Source organism: Tachyglossus aculeatus, chromosome 2 (assembly GCF_015852505.1).
Source record: "Tachyglossus aculeatus isolate mTacAcu1 chromosome 2, mTacAcu1.pri, whole genome shotgun sequence".
In the NCBI taxonomy this organism is placed as follows: Eukaryota; Metazoa; Chordata; class Mammalia; order Monotremata; family Tachyglossidae; genus Tachyglossus; species Tachyglossus aculeatus.
The window spans coordinates 103,619,626-103,639,512 of NC_052067.1; the positions used below are offsets into that span (position 1 = coordinate 103,619,626).

At 44.9% G+C, this 19,887-nt stretch overlaps 1 protein-coding gene and 1 non-coding gene across 8 annotated transcripts in view; both read left to right on the forward strand.

Moving 5' to 3' along the window:
• The window catches only part of TGFBRAP1 (transforming growth factor beta receptor associated protein 1), a 74,925-nt gene that overhangs the window by 11,953 nt on the left and 43,085 nt on the right, over positions 1-19,887 (forward strand). Inside the window, exons 1-4 of one of the 7 annotated variants that reach the window (XM_038740060.1) lie at positions 10,605-10,682; positions 12,641-12,742; positions 13,785-13,887; positions 14,169-14,392. The exons of 1 other annotated variant lie outside the window; for it this stretch is intronic. The gene's annotated coding sequence lies outside the window, so the exon portion shown is untranslated. Of the gene's footprint in view, positions 1-10,604; positions 10,683-12,640; positions 12,743-13,784; positions 13,888-14,168; positions 14,393-19,887 lie in introns of those variants that run through there. 5 more of the 7 variants (XM_038740051.1, XM_038740088.1, XM_038740069.1 and 2 more) reach the window with 5 other exon arrangements.
• TRNAF-GAA lies at positions 203-275 on the forward strand. Its single transcript has one exon. It is a non-coding gene; the product is annotated as a tRNA-Phe (tRNA).

Below are 19,887 nucleotides of genomic sequence, written 5' to 3' on the forward strand. Positions count from 1 at the left end.
TTTTAGACTGTGAGCCCACTGTTGGGTAGGGACTGTCTCTATATGTTGCCAATTTGGACTTCCCAAGCGCTTAGGACAGTGCTCTGCACATAGTAAGCGCTCAATAAATGCGATTGATGATGATGATGATGTGGGACCTGATTATCCTGTATGTACCCCAGCACTTGGTACACAGCCAGGGCTAAATACTTACTACTTATAGGCCGAAATAGCCCGGTTGGGAGAGCGTTAGACTGAAGATCTAAAGGTCCCTGGTTCGATCCCGGGTTCCGGCAAGTGGTTTTCTTTAGAGAAGCAGTGGAAAGAGCCCGGGCTTTGGAATCAGGGATCATGGGTTCGAATCCCACCTCTGCCAATTGTCAGCTGTGTGACTTTGGGCGAGTCACTTAACTTCTCTGTGCCCCAGTTCCCTCACCTGTAAAATGGGGATTAAGACGGTGAGCTCCCCGTGGAACAACCTGATCTCCTTGTGACCTCCTCAGTGCTTAGAACAGTGCTTTGCACATAGTAAGTGCTTAATAAATGCCATCATTATCATTATTTATTAACAATAATTTATATATATTATTTATTGTTTACTACTTATTATTAATAACAATCCGAGCTACGCCACTTGTGTGTTCTGTGACCATGGGCAGGTCACTGAATTTCTCTGGGATTCAGTTCCCTCATCTGCAAAATGGGGATTCAGTACCTCTTCTCCCTCCTACTTAGAGTGGGAGCCCCAGGTGGGCCCTGATAATAAAAATAATAATAATAATAATAATAATGGTATTTATTAAGTGCTTACTATGTGCAAAGCACTGTTCTAAGCGCTGGGGGGATACAAGGTGATCAGGTTGTCCCACGGGGGGCTCACAGTCTTAAGCCCCATTTTACAGAGGAGGTAACTGAGACACAGAGAAGTTAAGTGGCTTGCCCAAGGTCACACAGCTGACAAGTGGTGGAGCCGGAATTCGAACCCATGACCTCTGACTCCCAAGCCCGGGCTCTTTCCACTGAGCCACGCTGCTTCTCTAATTCTGATTACCTCATGTCTTCTCTGGTGTTTAGTACAGTGCTTGACAAATAGTAATAATAATAATAATGGCATTTGTTAAGCGCTTACTATGTGCAAAGCACTGTTCTAAGCGCTGGGGAGGTTACAAGGTGATCAGGTTGTCCCACAGGGGGCTCACAATCTTCATCCCCATTTTACAGGTGAGGTAACTGAGGCACAGAGAGGTTAAGTGACTCGCCCAAAGTCACACAGCTGACAATTGGCAGAGCAGGGATTCGAACCCGTGACCTCTGACTCCAAAGCCCGGGCTCTTTCCAGTGAGCCACGCCGCCAAACATACCGCAACTGTATTTGTAGAGAAAATAAGTGCGGTTGATTGCTGGGTTGAAATTTGTGTGTGTGTGTGTCCTGGGGGAGACTATCACACTAGCATGTGTTTCATCCCTTTGTTTACAGGGAAGGCCAATGTTTGGGCGTGATTTTAGTTATCCAAGTGCCAGAGTGTAGCCTGAGACAGAAAGTGACTGGTCGGATCTATCCGGTTGGATTTTTAGCGTGGAGGCCGTGGAATTTTATGACCCAAAGAGTTTTCCCTTTTCCTATCCCTTTTCCTATCCCTTTTCCAAGTAGATTCAGGCCTATTCTTCCCATCTGTTCCCCACATAATCTCAAAAGCCAGTCATGGTTCTTAGCTCTCCAGGATCTTTTGCATGTGTGCTTACCTTGACAAAAGAACAGTGCTTTGCACATAATAAGCGCTTAATAAATGCCATTATTAAAATATTCCACTTCTGAATTTATGTATTGATGTCTCTCTCTCCCCTCTAATAATAATAATAATGATTGTACTTCTTAAGCGCTTACTATGTGCCAAGCACTGTTCTGAGCACTGGAGTAAATACAAAGTAATCAGATTTTCCCACATGGGGCTCACAGTCTTAATCCCCATTTTACAGATGAGGGAACTAAGGCACAGGGAAGTTAAGTGACTTGCCCAAAGTCACACAGCTAAGCGGCAGAGCTGGAATTAGAACCCATGACCTCTGACTTCCGAGCCCATGCCTCAGTTACTGTATCTGTAAAATGGGGATTAAGACTTTTCGACTGTGAGCCCACTGTTGGGTAGGGACTGTCTCTATATGTTGCCAGTTTGTACTTCCCAAGCGCTTAGTACAGTGCTCTGCACATAGTAAGCGCTCAATAAATACGTTTGATGATGATGATGATGATGATGATGCTGAGGGTGGGGTGAATACCGAGTGCTAAATGGTACAGATTCAAAGTGATGTTGAAGAGAAGGAATAGGGGCAATGAGGGCTTGGCTGGCTGGGGAACGCCTCTTGAAGGACGTATAATTTTAATACGGCTTTGAAGGTGGAGAGAGCAGTGATCTGTCAAATATGGAGAGGGAGGGAGCACTAAGTCAGAGGGAGGACGTGGACACGGGTCGCTGATGAAAAAGACAAAACTGGTACAGCTGAGGAGGCTGGAGTTAGAGGAGCAAAGTGTGTGGGTTGGATTGTAGTAGGAAACAAGTAAGCTAAAGGGGGAAAGCTGATTGAGTACTTAAAAGCCAGCGAGTTTCTGTTGGATGAGGAGGTGGATGGGCAGCCACTATAGGTCCCTGAGGAGCGGAGAAACTGAGCAAAGTAAGGACTGCAGTGGGGAGAGAGAGGAGGAGGCAAAGGAGGTCAGTGAAGAGGCAAATGCAGTAGTCAATATGGGATAGGATGAGTGATTGGATCAGCACTGTGACAGTTTGGATGGAGAGGAAAGGGAAGATTTTTAGTGACGTGGAGGTAGACCCATTGAACATGTGGGTTGAATGAGAGAAATTTTGAGGATAATGCCAAGGTTATGAACCTGTGAGCCGGAGGATGGTGATGCTGTCTGTAGTGATGGGAAAGACGGGGAGGACAGGGTTCGGGTGGGAAGCTGAGGAGTTCTGCTTCGAACACGTTAAATCTGAGGTGTCGGCAGGACACCCAGGTGGAGATGTCCTGTAGGCAGGAGGAAATGCGAGACTGCAGAGAAGGAGAGAGGTAGACTTGGGAATGATCCACATAGGGATAGTAGGTGAAGTTGTGGGAGTGGATCAGTTCTCTAAGGGAGTGGGTGGAGATGCGGAATAAAAGGAAACCCAGATCTGAGGGACTCCCAAAGATAGAGAACGGGAGGCAGAGGAATAGCCGTAAAAAGAGAATTATTAAAGCTATCTGTAGTAATTCCTCACTCCTCTTTTGTTGCCTATTTTTGGGTCATTTTAATGCCCATTAAGTCTACCAATAATAATAATAATAATAATAATAATAATAATAATAATGGCATTTATTAAGCACTTACTATGTGCAAAGCACTGTTCTAAGTGCTGGGGAGGTTACAAGGTGATCAGGTTGTCCCATGGGGGGGGCTCACAGTCTTAATCCCCATTTTACAGATGAGGGAACTGAAGCACACAGAAGTTAAGTGACTTGCCCAAAGTCACATAGCTGACAAGTGGTGGAGCTGGGATTTGAACCCATGACCTCTGACTCCAAAGCCCGGGCTCTTTCCACTGAGCCATGCTGCTTCTCTGCCTAAGAAGGCCAAGAAAGAAATAGAAGTGAAATTTAACACAATTAATGTTGCCCTTATCAGCAGGTCTAGGGGAAGCAGCGTGGTCTAGTGGAAAGGGCATGGGCTTGGGGATCACAGAACCTGGGTTCTAATCCTGGCTCCACCACTTGTTTGCTGTATGACCTCAGGAAAGTCACTTAACTCCTCTGTGTCTCAGTTACCTTATCTGTAAAATGGGGATTAAGACTATGAGCCCCATGTGGGACATGGACTGTGTCCAATCTGGTTATTTTGTATCTACCTCAGTGCTTAGTACAGTCCCTGGCACAGAGTAAAGCACTTAACAAGTGCATTAAAAAAAAAAAAAGTACAGCACTTGGTATCAGGAGACCTGGATTCTCCCTCTGGCTCTGCCACTTGCCTGCTGTGACCTTGGGCAAGACGCAACTTTTCTGTGCCTCCGTTTCCTCTTCTGTAAAATGGGGACTAAATACCTGCTCTCTGTCCTCATTAGACCCTCAGCCCCATGTGGAATAGGAACTATCTTTGATCTGATTATATTTACATCCGAGCTTAGCACATAGTGTTTAACAAATACAAATCTTCTTAATAAATAATGCTGCTAAATTAAGTTTAGAGATAATCGATGAACAGTTCAGGGCCCTGCTGAGAGCTTCAAGGCCCTGCCGAGAGCTTCAAGGACCTGCTGAGAGCTCATCTCCTCCAGGAGGCCTTCCCAGACTGAGCCCCTTCCTTCCTCTCCCCCCCGTCCCCCTCTCCATCCCCCCCAATCTTACCTCCTTCCCTTCCCCACAGCACCTGTATATATGTATATATGTTTGTACATATTTTTTACTCTATTTATTTATTTATTTATTTTATTTGTACATATCTATTCTATTTTATTTTGTTAGTATGTTTGGTTTTGTTCTCTGTCTCCCCCTTTTAGACTGTGAGCCCACTGTTGGGTAGGGACTGTCTCTAGATGTTGCCAATTTGTACTTCCCAAGCGCTTAGTACAGTGCTCTGCACATAGTAAGCGCTCAATAAATACGATTGATGATGATGATGATGAACAGTTTTACCATGCTCTGCTTATAATCCAGAGCTCCAACCATGCACAAAGACATTTTATAAAGATCTACTTTATAGTGCTGTCAATTATTGCTTACAGGGCTGTTTCCCCCCATTTTGGTCATAAAGAGGAATAGGTTCTACTTTGCCTTGATGACAACTGTTTCTCATAAGCATGATCAAGGCCAGTAGGAAAAACAACTGTACATGTCCATAAATTATTTTAATGTCTATCTTCCCCTGTATATTCAATCAGTTGTATTTATTGAGTGCTTACTGTGTGCAGAGCACTGTACTAAGCGCTTGGGAAGTACAAGTTGGCAACATATAGAGACAGTCCCTACCCAACAACGGGCTCACTGGGCAGGGAATTTGTCTACCAGATTCATTCATTCAGTCGTATTTATTGAGCGCTTACTGTGTGCAGAGCCCTATACTAAGCGCTTGGGACAATACAACAATAAAGAGAGACAATCCCTGCCCACAGTGAGGTCACAGTCTTGTACGCTCCTGCTCCCAAGTGCTTAGTACCCCTCCCCATCTCCAGGCCAACCAATATTTATTTACAAACATACAAAGAAACCCATCTAGGGGCAGACATCACACAGACTGGAATGCAGGGGAACATATCCACAGCAACACAAACACAGCCACAGAGAAACACACATGAACACATGCATGCACATGGAGACAGAGTAGTTGTGTGGGGCCAACAACCAACGCAGAAACAATAAGGAGAAAAGCCAGTAGAGTTCAGGAAACCTGAGAGGGAGAAAAGTCACTGGGCAGAGAAGGGTACCCTCAGACCGTATGAGCTGTAACTAGTACTTCAGGATTCAGAATTGTATTGTGTGCATGTATATATATGTTTGTACATATTTATTACTCTATTTACTTATTTATTTTATTTGCACATATCTATTCTATTTATTTTATTTTGTTAGTATGTTTGGCTTGTTCTCTGTCTCCCCCTTTTAGACTGTGAGCCCACTGTTGGGTAGGGACTGTCTCTAGATGTTGCCAATTTGTACTTCCCAAGCGCTTAGTACAGTGCTCTGCACATAGTAAACGCTCAACAAATACGATTGATGATGATGATGATGCATAGGCCTCCGTGATTTGAAAATATGTTCCATTTTTGTGGATCTTAGTGGGATATGATGAGTTTGAGGAAAGGTGTTATCCCTAAATTGATCTAAAAATTGCATTTCTACCACAATCTTTTGCACACGCAGCAATTTCAAGTCAGTGAGTTATCGTGAATCGTGGCTCAGTGGAAAGAGCATGGGCTTTGGACTCAGAGGTCATGGGTTCAAATTCCGGCTCCGCCAACTGTCAGCTGTGTGACTTTGGGCAAGTCTCTTAACTTCTCTGTGCCTCAGTTGCCTCATCTGTAAAATGGGGATGAAAACTGTGAGCCCCCTGTGGGACAACCTTATCACCTTGTAACCTCCCCAGTGCTTAGAACAGTGCTTTGCACATTGTATGCGCTTAAAAAATACCATCATTAATTAATGAATTAATTAAAGGAGAAGTGCTGTGACTCAAGGGGTTCTCTTGCCACCTGTCTTCTTTCTCACTCTACCTCCCTCCTTTACCTACTTCTCTTCCCTGCCTCTAAAATTTACAAGCTGAGATCATGCTGAAATGAGCCTAGGAAGAATGTCAGTCAATCAGTGGTATTTATTGAGCATCTGCTGTGTTCAGAGCACTGTACTAGGGGCTTGGGGGAGTACAGTGCAGTAGAATCGGTAGACACGTTCCTTGTCCATAAGGTGAGATGAGGCCAGCAAGTATGTCAATCAGTGGTATTTACTGAGTGCTTACTGTGTGCAGAGCACTGTACTAAACACGTAATTGAGTCCATGTCATTATAAGACCTCATTTCCCCCACCCAGAAGTCGCCTCTCCTAGCCACCTAATCATGTCCCTTTCCTTCAGAACTTTATTAAAGAGCCAACTTACCAGGTTTTCTTCAGTTTCCTTAATTCCAGGTACACATTAACATTTGCCCATAGCGAGTAAGCTATATATCGATATTGTTGCATTTCTTGACTTCTGTAATTTTTGTCACGTTGTTGCTACTCTCTCCCGAAGGATGTGCGGGCTGCTGCGACTCAGTTTTCTCTCTCTGCCTCTCTCCTTGCATCTTTTGGTTCTGCCTCTTGAAGTCCACTGATGAGACCATCCTGACTTAGCCCATCCCTATGATTAGTAGACCCATAGTAGAAAACTTCAGTTTTATTTAGCCACTAAATCCCTGCAAAGAAATGTGGTGAGGCAAGATGGGTGCTTTTCTCTGCATCCCTTTCAGGTTGTGGATTAGCTGATGATTATTATCTTTCCTATGTAATTTAATTCTGATGAAGGAGTGTGTGGGTAGTGGATGGAAGAAATATGTCCAGGGTAACCAGTTTCATTGAAGACTCCTAGCTTCTGGCAGGTGATTATTCCAGCTTTCTGGGGCTTCCTGTGTAAGCCTTTTTGTTGGACTCAATTCCTTTTCGTTATACAGGCTGTTTGATTAAATGTAGGATGCCAGTTGTTTTTCCTACTGGCCTTGACCATGCTTATGAGAAATAGTTGTCATCAAGGCAATCAAAGTAGAACCTATTCCTCTTTATGACCAAAATGGGGGAAAAAAACCCAGCCCTGTAAGCAAGGAGAGTATAGATTGTGCACAAATAACATAAGTTCTAATGAAACAGAAATGCCATTCTACTTGTTTCAGGGCTCGAAAAAGTGATTCTTCCTTTCTAGAAAATCATCGTCATCAGCAATGGTGTTGAGTGCTTAATATGTGCAGAGCATCAGTTTGGGAGAGTGTAATACAACAGTGTTGACAGGCACATTCTCTGCTCACAACGGGCGTAGTCTAGAGGAGATAAACCATTACTCATGGGCATCTGAAGTTAAGCGAAAAAGGAGAAAATAGCTGTCTGGCTCTCTTCGAAGAGGAGAGGGACCTACCTGCAAGGTACCCCAGAGGCTACTGTCCTTAGGATGCCGTGTTTCTTTTAGGTCTTATTGAAAGCACTTCCACTTGAAGACTTTCCCTCCTGTTATTCTGGAACTGTTGCAGAGGCCAGCCGTGACACCGTGATTTCATCATAATTCATTCTTATTCACTTTTGTATTCCTTCCCTGTCTTTCCTTTGGCTTGTTAGCCCTCCTCCTGCTCACCTCATCCCTCTCTCTCAAATGCTACCAACTTTTCCTTGGAACTCACATTAGATTTTTTGGGGGGAACAGCAGGAGTAACATGGGTGAGATGCTCTGGGTATGCTACACTTAGTAAAGCTATGGGCATCAGCAAGATGCCGGCATGCTCGTCTCTCCCTCCCTCTGCTGCTTGTAAACTAGGCTATAAATCCCCTTATTTCACATCCTACTTTGGTACCGTTTCTGTGTGCTTCAGTCCCTTAATTGCCATGTTTTCCTACCATAAGGTCTTAGATATTTCTGAGGAACCTGCTGCATATAAACAAGACCCGAGCCTGTTTTTTGAAAAATCCATAATTCCAGTTGATCATTTAAAATCCTAATTTTACCAGAAACCACTGCACTTTTAATTAATACCAAGCTTCTTCTCAGATTGAGCGGTCTCCAGGAAAATTCACATATTATCTTTCCTGATTTTAAGGTGTTCTGGTTTTCCGTGATAAACCGTTATTCAGCTTGGCACAAGAACAGATAAGTGAACAGCAAATCAGAGTTTTCTCTAGCAAAGTTATTGTGGTTCAAGTTGATGTACTTTTGTGGGTGCTGCTTAAATTGTGCAGTTGCTCTTGTGTTTCCACTAAGGACATTGTCAGGCTATTGAGGAGCTAAAATTCTTCTGCCGTTAACCTGAAGTCACGATCCCTTTCTTAACTCACTGCCTGTCCCCTGTATTCTTGGTAATTGGAAATTGTGAAACCTTAATTTTCTCTCCCTGTTAGAAAATCGGAGGGATATTATTTTGCATTCTCCAGAAATGCTAAGCCGCAACTCTTTGGAGGCCTTATGGAAGCCTTTTCTAGAAATACTGTTCCGTCTCTCCTGTGAAGATGTGCGTTTCTGGGGCTTATTTTTAGTGCAGTCTTGCAAATAAATGTATTTTCCTGGCTGCACTTTGCCAAATTTCCAATGCCATGGCATGCCACTGAAAGAGGAGACCTGGCTCTCAGGGACAGTGGTACCAGGCAGAGTATTCCAGAAGTTATGCCCCCTGGATGAGGAGGAGAAAGGGGAAAAGGATGGGTATAGGTTTGGTGTTTTGATTCATGAAGAGAGCAATAGCCTATACCTGTGGAAAAAGCTCATTGGACTGTCACTTTGGGAGGTTTAGTAAGGGGAGATATTTTGGTATTCTATTTATTTTATTTTGTTAATATGTTTTGTTTTGTTCTCTGTCTTCCCCTTCTAGACTGTGAGCCCACTGTTGGGTAGGGACCGTCTCTATATGTTGCCAACTTGTACTTCCCAAGCGCATAGTACAGTTGCTCTGCACACAGTAAGCGCTCAATAAATATGATTGATTGATTGATTGATTGGTAAGGAATTGGGCATCTGGGTGAATGTTTGATTTCAGTGAAATAAAGTCCTTGATCCACTGGAAACAGTGGAAGGGTCTTTAGCTTAAGGGTTTGACTAAACAATAATAATAATAATAATTATGGTATTTAAGCATTTAGTATGTGCCAAGCACTGCACTAAGCTCTGGGGTAGTTACAAGATAATCAGTTCAGACACAGGCCCCGACCCATTTGGGGCTCCTAGTCAATCAATCAATCAATCGATCGTATTTATTGAGCACTTACTGTGTGCAGAGCACTGTACTAAGCGCTTGGGAAGTACAGTTTGGCAACATAAAGAGACAGTCCCTACCCAACAGTGGGCTCACAGTCTAAAAGGGGGAGACAGAGAACAAAACCAAATATACTAACAAAATAAAATAAATAGAATAGATATGTACAAGTAAAATAAATAAATAAATAAATAGAGTAATAAATATGTACAAACATATATACAGGTGCTGTGGGGAAGGGAAGGAGGTAAGATGGGGGGGATGGAGAGGGGGACGAGGGGGAGAGGAAGGAAGGGGCCAACAGTGGGCTCACAGTCTAGTCCAAGTAGACGGGGGGTAGGATTCAACCCTCACTTTACAGATGAGGAAACTGAGGCCCAGAACTTTCCCTGGGTCACACCACAGGCAAGTGGCAGATCTGGAATTAGAACCTAAGCCCTCTGGCTCCCAGATCTAGTCTCTGTCATCTAGGCCACGCCGTTTCTTGAGCCATTCAGGAGGGAGTTCCGAGGACTGACTTCTGCTATTCAGTCATGTCTCCTGCCAAAAGCAAAGTGAGCATCAATCAATCAGTGGTATTTATTGAGCGCTCATTGTGTGCAGAGCCCCTGTACTAAGCACGTGGGAGAGTGCAATACCACGAGGGTTGGCAGACTCATTCTCTGCCCACAAGGGCCTCAGAGTCTAGGCGGGAAGACAGACATTAGTAGAAATAAATTACAGATATGTACTTAAGCGGACTATATGTCCGTAAGTCAGAGGACTGAGAGGCAAGACGCTGGGGGTCAAATGATGGAACCACGGTAAACTTAGATAGACTTCCTTTCAATGCTAATAAATTATTAGTATTAATATAATATATTGTAATATACTACTAATAGCATAGTATAGTAACTAGTAGAGTCTTTTAGACGGTGAGCCCACTGTTGGGTAGGGACTGTCTCTATATGTTGCCAATTTGTACTTCCCAAGCGCTTAGTACAGTGCTCTGCACACAGTAAGCGCTCAATAAATAAGATTGATGATAGTAGAGATAGTACCACGGTAAACTTAGGTAGACTTCCTTTCAATACTAATAAATTATTAGTATTAATATAATATATTATAATATACTACTAATAGTATAGTAACTAGTAGAGATAGACTACTCTCTGAAATACAATGTTAAAATTAAAAGGCGCTGTCAGAAAAGAGTGTTAAATGAAGAGCATTGTAGATGGCATCCAAGTACTAGAGGAGAAGCATTCTTTCCATTCAGGACCAGTGAGTATCTAAAATGTTTTTTTTTTTTTTTTTTGCGGGGGGGAGGTGGTCTTTGTTCAGCCCTTATTGTGTGCCAGTTACTGGGGTAGATACAAAGTAATCAGGTTGGACACAGTCCACGTCCTACGTGGGTCACACAGTCTTAATCCATATTTTACAGATGAGGTTACTGAACCACAGAAAAGTGAAGTGACTTGACCAAGGTCACAGAGCAGACAAGTGGTGGATCCGGGATTAGAACCCAGGTCCTTCTGACTCCTAGGCCTGTACTCTGTCCACCAGTGGTTGCCTATCCACCTCCATATCAAACAAAAACTCCTCATTATTGACTTTAAAGCTCTCCATCACTTTGCCCCCTCCTACCTCAACTCTTTTCTTGCCTTTTACATCCCAGCACGCACGCTCCGTTTCTCTGGTGCTGACTTTCTCACTGGGCCTCCATCTCGCCTGTCTCATCACTGACCCTTGGCCCACGTCCTACCTCTGGCCTGGAACGCCTTCTGTCCTCAGATCCACCAAGAAATCACTCTTCCCCCCTACAAAGCCCTACTGAAGGCACACCTCCTCCAAGAGGCCTTCCCAGACTAAGCCCCACTTTTCCTTAGCTCCCCCTCCCTTCTGCGTCACCACGACTTGCTCCCTTTGCACCCCCCTGCCGCCCCACAGCACTTACCTATATATGTATACTTCTATAATTCTATTTATTTATGTTGATGCTCGTTTACTTGTATTGATGTCTGTCTCCCCCTCTAGACTGTGAGCCCACTGTGGGCAGGGATTGTCTCTCTTTATTGCTGTATTGTACTTTCCAAGCGCTTAGTACAGTGCTGTGCATGCAGTAAGTGCTCAATAAATACGACTGAAGGAATAATACTAATAATAATGTTGGCATTTGTTAAGCGCTTACTATGTGCAAAGCACTGTTCTAAGCGCTGGGGGGGATACAAAGTGATCAGGTTGTCCCATGTGGGGCTCACAGTCTTAATCCCCATTTTACAGGTGAGGTAACTGAGGCTCAGAGAAGTTAAGTAACTTGCCCAAGGTCACACAGTAGACATGTGGCAGAGCCAGAATTCGAACCCATGACCTCTGACTCCAGAGCCTGTGCTCTTTCCACTGAGCCATGCTAAGGCCACGCTGCTTGTTGTTCACCTGGCATAGTGGTTAGAGCATGGGCCTGGGAATCAGAAGGTCATGGGTTCTGGTCCGGCTCTACCACGTCCGCCCTGTGACCTTGGGCAAGTCACTTCACTTCTCTCTGCCTCTTACCTCATCTGAAAAATGGGGATTGAGACTGTGAGCCCCCACTTGGGACAGGGACTGTGTCCAGCCTGATTTCATTGTATACACCCCAGCACTTAGTACAGTACCTAGCAGATAGTAATAATAATAATAATGGTATTTGTTAAGTGCTTACTGTGTGCAAAGCACTGTTCTAAGCACTGAGGAGGTTACAAGGTGATCAGGTTGTCCCACGGGGGGCTCACAGTTTTAATCCCCATTTTCCGGATGAGGGAACTGAAGCACAGAGAAGTGAAGTGACTTACCAACAGCTGACAGTTGGCGGAGCCGGGATTTGAACCCATGACCTCTGACTCCAAAGCCCGTGCTCTTTCCATGTACTTAACAGATACCACAACAGTTATTATTATTATTCAGAGCCTTTTTCAGTTGTCGTTATTCTCCTTCCTGCTCGTTGGCTGGAGTCTTTGGTTTGCTCTCTCACAGCTGCAATATCTGATCCCCTCTCTCCTTTAAAAGCATAACACTTTAGGCTGTGCGGCAAGTCTAGCAAGATGGGTGAGTCATTGGGTGGGTGCACTATTAGTTTGCTTCCGGAGCCCATGAGTTACGAACGGGAGCAATGCAATCGCGAATATCGTACTGGAATTTTCCTCACGCCTGTTCAGGTGTCTTGTCCCTGATTCAGCCCAAAAAGTCATGTTTTATCTTCCCAGGAGTATAATGGCTCATCACCTCCAACCACTCAGGCCCTCCCACCCGAGTCCACACTGGCCGTTGGTCCATAAGCCGTCCTGCCTCCGGAGACCAGAGCAAAGGTGGGTGGGTGGAAGTGACACTGGGGTGGGCAAATTCTTCTCAGGGTCGGGTGGCCCTAAAAAGAAGTGACTTTCCTAAAAAGAGTAAAGTAGGACAGTTTTACCGGGACTGTTGTGTGCTATTTATTTTGTGTTGCCACGACAAAGGCTAGAAGCGAGCTGGAGAAGGTCAAAAGAAAAGGGGATGTGGGTCAGATTCCACGTGAAGAGTCTGAAAAGGTCAGGACTGTGGTCTGGAATTTCTTCCCACAGGAAGTTGCTCAAGCAGAAAGTATCTGGTTCAAGGGAGATTTGGATAAATTTGTGAATGATTAATCTGGAGTGGGCGTTTATTAGATGGGGGCATTCATCCATCTGTAACACGAGAATGGATGACCAGACCACCCAGACCGTCATACTATCCTCCAAGCATAAAAGTATCGTGGCCTAGCATAAGGATACGGGCCTGGGAATCAGAGGGACCTGGGTTCTAATCCCAGCTCCACCAGTTATCTGATGCGTGACCATGGGCAAGTCCCTTAACTTCTGACTTAGTTAACTCATTTGTAAAGTGGAGATTAAGATTGTGAGCCCCACGTGGGCCATGGACCATGTCCAACCTGATTAGTTTGTAGCCACCCCAGTGCTTAGAACAGTGGCACATAGGAAGCACTTAATAAATATCTATTATTTTTTTAAACCATTGTCTTAGCAGGTTAAGGGCCGAACACTCGGCTGACTACACCATTCTTCTGACTTAATACTGGTGTTCATAGATGGTACGGCGTTTGTGGCACTAGAACACTGCTCCGGGAACTGGAAAATTGGCATTCTAGTCCCGGTCTCAATCGTGTTGTTTCTGGTCAGTGAACATGTATTACACACATGTTCTCTTCACAAGTCTGTAGGCTCCTTTAGGACAGGGATCATATCTACTCACTGTATAGTACTCTCACGAGGACTTAGTATGGCTCTCTGCACATGGGAAGCACTCAAGGAATGCCTTTGATAACGTGCTGTGTCCCTTCCACCTACTCACTGGTTGTACCCCACCCCCTCACAGGAACATGGCTAGCACGGAAGAGAGTGCGTGACGAGTGGTGAGCAAGCCACTAGCACCGTTATCCATTTCCCTGGACGTGTGCATGGTCCTGAAATCTCAAGAGGTGAGGCTCGGGTGCCTTTCGTGGTCATGGGTTCAAATCCCGGCTCCTCCACTTGTCAGCTGTATGATTTTGGGCAAGTCACTTAACTTCTCTGGGCCTCAGTTACCTCATCTGTAAAATGGGGATGAAGACTGTGAGCCCCACATGGGACAACCTGATCACCTTGTATCCTCCCCAGCACTTAGAACAGTGCTTTTCACATAGTGCTTAATAAATGCCATCATTCGTTTTTAGTTTTTATTTTTTTCCCGTTATCATCGTTATCATGTTTTTTGTTATAGGATTTTCTCTTTCACCAGTAAAATGTAGCCATATTGTTTGTCCTGGCTATTTCTATTTTTATCCTGCGGAAGAGCTGTCCGGGGTGGAACCCGCGCCACAGTTTGGAACACTGAGCTCCAGGTGACGCTTGAAGATTCCCTCCTGACGATGGGCAGCTTTCAGCTACAGTGACTTGGAAAGTCAAGACTGCAAGTAATTGATTTTTCCCTGCTCCGCTTGCTAGGTAATTAAAATTATTTCAAGTTGAACAAGCAGCGAAAAAATGGACACGGGTAAACTGGCTGGTGGAGAAACATTGTGGTCCCTTGCATTGATTTGCAGAGAAGGTCTTCTTGTAAGGCTATTCTTTGGAATCTGTTAGCTCACTTGCTGGCACAGCTTCAACTGGAATATAAAACAGTGTTATTTGACTTCTTTTCCTGTTGCAGTGATCCATTCCACAGCAAAATAAAGAACTAATTCAGTATAAAACTTTAATCTCCCCAATCTGCCTGAGGAGGATAGCCGATGGGGGAAGAGGTTTTTCTGTCTCTTTCTTTTTCTTTGCTTTCTTTCTTTCTTTCTTTCTTTCTTTCCTTTCTTTCTTTGCTTTCTTTCTTTCTTTCTTTCTTTCCTTTCTTTCTTTCTTTCTTTCTTTCTTCTTTCTTTTTCTTTCTTTCTTTCTTTCCTTCTTTCCTTCTTTCTTTCCTTCCTTCCTTCCTTCCTTCCTCCCTTCCTCCCTTCCTTCCTTCCTTCCTTCCTCTGCCCTCCCCTCCCCTCCCTTCCTTGAATTTGCCCTTAGAAGACTTGTGTTTTTTATTCTATATCTTTAATACTCATAGATGGATCTTCCTGCTCTGACTGCATCCCTGTGATGCTTGTAGACTATTGGACTCCTTGGTGTAAAGTGTGGAGTTCTTCAGTTCAAAGATGACACTGAAGATGGTGAGATTGTGTGATGAAATGAGTGTGTCACTGAGAGACTCTTTCACACCTGCACCCTGTGTCCATAAAGATTGAGCAGTGCACATTTTCGGACTGCGTGTCATTTGTGGTGAGCATTGCTGAACCAATGGCTCAGCGAGGAATGGTTTAGGAATTAGGAATATTAATCCAATGGCTGTGCCAAATGGAGGTGGAAGAGAGCTGAGGCAGCAGAGGTGAGATGTAAAAGAAGAAGGTAGTACTAGTTTAGCAGAAAAATTATTTGGACCAAGAATTCTTTCTATATGTAGGGCATTTGAAAAATGGAGTTAAATAGAGGCAAAGGCCAAGTTACAGAGCTCCATCATACCTGCAGCCTGAAGATGCAGCCATTATGGTTTGGTACTTCGACAATCCCGTGCATCTCAGTGCAAGATGCCTAAACAGGTGAATTGTTACGATCTCTCCAGCACCAGTTGAAATTTCAAGATTAAAAAGTGTTGCATCAAGTTTTAAAAAGGCAGGTGAATTTTAAAAAAAAAATCAAAGACTTTGAGGAGTTCGGAGGGGTGAGAGGAGCTGGTCTGCTTCAAGACACCTTATGAAGACAAAGGCCGTTGTGCTCTGCATACAGTAAGCACTCAATAAATATGATCAAATGAATGAATCTAAGTTGGACAGACTTTTCCCTTAAGGTTTAAAACCATCAACACAGTCAACAGAACAAGCAAGTTTTGCAGTCTCCTAAAGAGATACTGTAACTTCGCCATTAATGTTGTAGTGTTGCATATTTGAATTTCCATACCAAAGATTAAACAGTAGTGGGGTTAATGTCCAATTTTATAACTTCATAAAGGAATTGAATATTTTTCCAGAGTTTTGGAATGGATAGCAACGTTTAACTTATGGGAAAGCACACTCCACAATGTTGCTGCTCATGATACGAGGAACGTATCGGCTTTATCGTGGATATGACTCTACTTTCAGTGATAAAATGATATTAAGCGGATTATGGAATTCATTCTTCTTTGGACTGTTTGGCCCTTTTTTGTGTGTATTAGGCTCTTTGTGCCAAGTACAGTTGTAAGTGGTGAGGTAAATGCAAGATAATGAGATTGGCCCTAGTCTCTGAGGTAGGAAAAGTAGATTTCTTATCCCCATTTTGCAGGAGAGGAAAATGAGACTCAGGCGAGTGAAGTGATTTGTCCAGGGTCACCCAGCAGATCAGTGACACAGCTGGGAGTAGAATTCAGGCCTCTTGACTCCCAGCCCTGAGCTCCTTTCACTAGCCTTTGTTGCCTCTTTTGTGCCCATATTTTTCTCAGGCTGAATAAGAACTCATCAGTGACATTTAGAAATGAATCATGGGGTCTATTGATTTAAACTTGCTCTTTGTTTTTGTAAACGAAGATCTTTCTCGATATTGAAAATACCAAATACTGTAGGCGGGGTGATAGGTACAGAAAACCATTCTTCCTCTCTTCTGGACTGTCTTCTACAGAATAAATGACAATCGTACCTTTACGTCGCATCAGTTGTCAAATTACATCACTGAACTTAATTCTCAGGCTAATCTATGTAAATAAGATTGTCAGCAGGTTGGTGTTGGCCACATATATCCAGTTCCACTCATGTATGTGCACATACTCAGCTCACTCCTCTCTTGTCCCCTTTATCAATCAGTCATTCAGCTCACTCTCCTCTTGTCCCCTTTATCAATCAATCATTCAGTCAGTTGCATTGATTAAGCACTGATTGTGCGTGCAGAGCGTTGTCCTAAGGATGTGGGAGAAAGTACTTTGGAATAGTAGACCTAATCCCTGCCCTCAAGGAGTGTGCAGTCTAGCTGGCGGAGACAAACATTAAAAAAAATTACAAATAAGAGGACCGAGTATAAGGAAAGGTACGTAAGTGCTGTGGGGGATGGAGGTGAGGTGCATATGTGAGTTCTTAGGGGGTGGGACTGAATGCACTGCACAGACACCTTAGGCAGGAAAGGGTTCTTGGAGGAGATGTGATTTTAGAAGGGCTTTGAAGATGGGAACAGAGCTGTTCTGTTGGCTGTGAAGGGGAGGGAGTTTCAGGCGGGGCATGAGCGAACAGTCAGTCAAAATGAGGAATATCGAATAGGTTGCCGCAAGAGAGGTAGAGTGTGCCGGCTGGATTGTAGCAGGCGAGGAGCAAGGATGAGTAACGGGGAGAGAGCCGATTGAGTGTCTTAAAGCATTTACCTCTACTTATTGGGAACTGATGCCAACCACTCTGGCTCTGAGCAGTGTCTCCAGACTGTGCCACCCGCCTCTCAGGTCTGGCAAGCCATGCGCCTTCTCAGTTGCCCTAGATTTCCCGGGTGCAGCCCAGACCCTCAGCCTTGGTACCTACGTGGTACGGGTGTTCCAGGCCCAGGGAGTCTTGGCATCACCACCCAGGCTTCTGGCCACCAGCAGCCAGCCTCCGCCTCACATCCAGACCATCTCCCTAGGGCTGAAGTCCCAGTGCTCCTAGGCCCACCTTTTCTAGCTAGTATCCCTCAGCCCCTCATGCCAGTTCCCAGGACCATTCATTCATTCATTCAATCATATTGAGCGCTTACTGTGTGCAGAGCACTGTAGTAAGCGCTTGGGAAGTACAAGTTGGCAGCATATAGAGACGGTCCCTACCCAACATCGGGCTCACAGTCTAGAAGGGGGAGACAGACAACAAAACAAAACATGTGGTCAGGTGTCAAGTCATCAGAATAAATAGAAATAAAGCTAGATGCACATCATTAACAAAATAAATAGAATAGTAAATATGTACAAATAAAATAGAGTAATAAATCTGTACAAATATATATGCAGGTGATGTGGGGATGGGAAAGGAGGTAGGGCGGGGGGGATGGAGAGGAGGAGAGCAAAAAGAGCTCAGTCTGGGAAGGCGTCCTGGAGGAGGTGAGCTCTCAGTAGCGCTTTGAAGGGAGGAAGAGAGCTAGCTTGGCGGATGTGCGGAGGGAGGGCATTCCAGGCCAGGGGGAGGATACGGGCCGGGGGTCAATGGCAGGACAGGCGATAACAAGGCACGGTGAGGAGGTGAGTGGCAGAGGAGTGGAGGGTGCAGGCTGGGCTGGAGAAGGAGAGAAGGGAGGTGAGGTAGGAGGGGACAAGGTGATGGAGAGCCCTGAAGCCGAGAGTGAGGAGTGTTTGCTTGATGCGTAGGTTGACTGGCAGCCACTGGAGATTTTTGAGGAGGGGAGCAACATGCCCAGAGCGTTTCTGCCCAAAGATGATCCGGGCAGCAGCGTGAAATGTAGACTGAAGTGGGGAGAGACGAGGATGGGAGATCAGAGAGGAGGCTGATGGTAGTGCCGTCTACAGTGACGGGAAAGTCAGGGAGAAAGCAGGGTTTGGGAGGGAAGATAAGAAGTTCAGTCTTGGACATATTAAGTTTTAGATGGCGGACAGACATCTAGATGGAGATGTCCCGAAGGCAGGAGGAGACCCGAGCCTGAAGGGAGGGAGAGAGAGCAGGGGCAGAGTTGTAGATTTGGGTGTCATCAGTGTAGAGATGACAGTTGAAGCCGTGGGAGCGAATGAGGTCACCAAGGGAGTGAGTGTAGATTGAGAACAGAAGGGGACCGAGAACTGACCCTTGAGGAACCCCTACAGTAAGGGGATGGGAGGGGGAGGAAGAGCCCGCAAAGGAGACTGAGAATGAATGGCCGGAGAGATGAGGAGAACCAGGAGGGGACGGAGTCTGTGAAGCCAAGGTTGGCCAGCGTGTTGAGGAGAAGGGGGTGGTCCACAGTGTCGAAGGCAGCCGAGAGGTTGAGGAGGATTAGGATAGATTAGGAGCCGTTGGATTTGGCAAGCAGGAGGTCATTGGTGACCTTTGAGAGGGCAGTTTCCATGGAATGTAGGGGACGGGAGCCAGATTGGAGGGGGTTGAGGAGAGAGTTGGTGTTGAGGAATTTGAGGCAGCGGGTGTAGACGACTTGTTCAAGAAGTTTGGCAAGGAATGGTAGGAGGGAGATGGGGCGATAACTAGAAGGGGAGGTGGGGTCAAGAGAGGGGTTTTTTAGGATGGTGGAGACATGGGCAACACCTCACCGCCTCTGCTGCCAGTTGTAAACGAGAGAGGCAGCAACCTAGATAGCGAGCCTTGGCTGCTTCTTCCACATTATACTAATGTGACTGCTTCTTTGTAAAGTACGATAAATGAGACCATGAATCATCGCCATTAGCTGCATTTATTGAATACTGACTGTGCACAGAGTTGTCTTTGTCCTTTATTTTGTTTCGTGTCTTTCCTCGGGGTGTTCGTGGCCAGTCTCGTCTCCCCCCGGCTTTGTTCTTAGCTTGTGAGCCTCTTGAGGGCCAGAAGACCACATCTTAAACTCTCACCTGTGTATTTTTCACAGTGCTTTGCCAACAAACTCTTAATAAATGCTTTTAGTATTACTGCTACAACCACTACTCTAGGCACTTGATGAGTGTTCAAAAGAAGATTTTAATATCATCTATGCTCTTGGGAAATTTATTTAATGAGGGAGATGTGGATATAAATTGGCTCTTCTACAGTAGGTTAAAGCAAGAAAGTAGGTACAGTGATAAATGCCTGGAAAGTACAGATGAGTGCTAAGGGGGCTGGATCAGGCTTATGATGTTTCCCGGAGGAGATGACTTTTGAAAATAAAGGAGCAAAAAGGTGCGATTTGGTGAAACCAAAGGGGTTGGGTGGTCTCGGCAGGGGAAGGGTATGAGGAAGAACTGTGAGCGAGGTACACTTAGGAGGTTTGCTTCTGTGTACTAAAGAAGAATCTTGCATGTGGACTTTAAT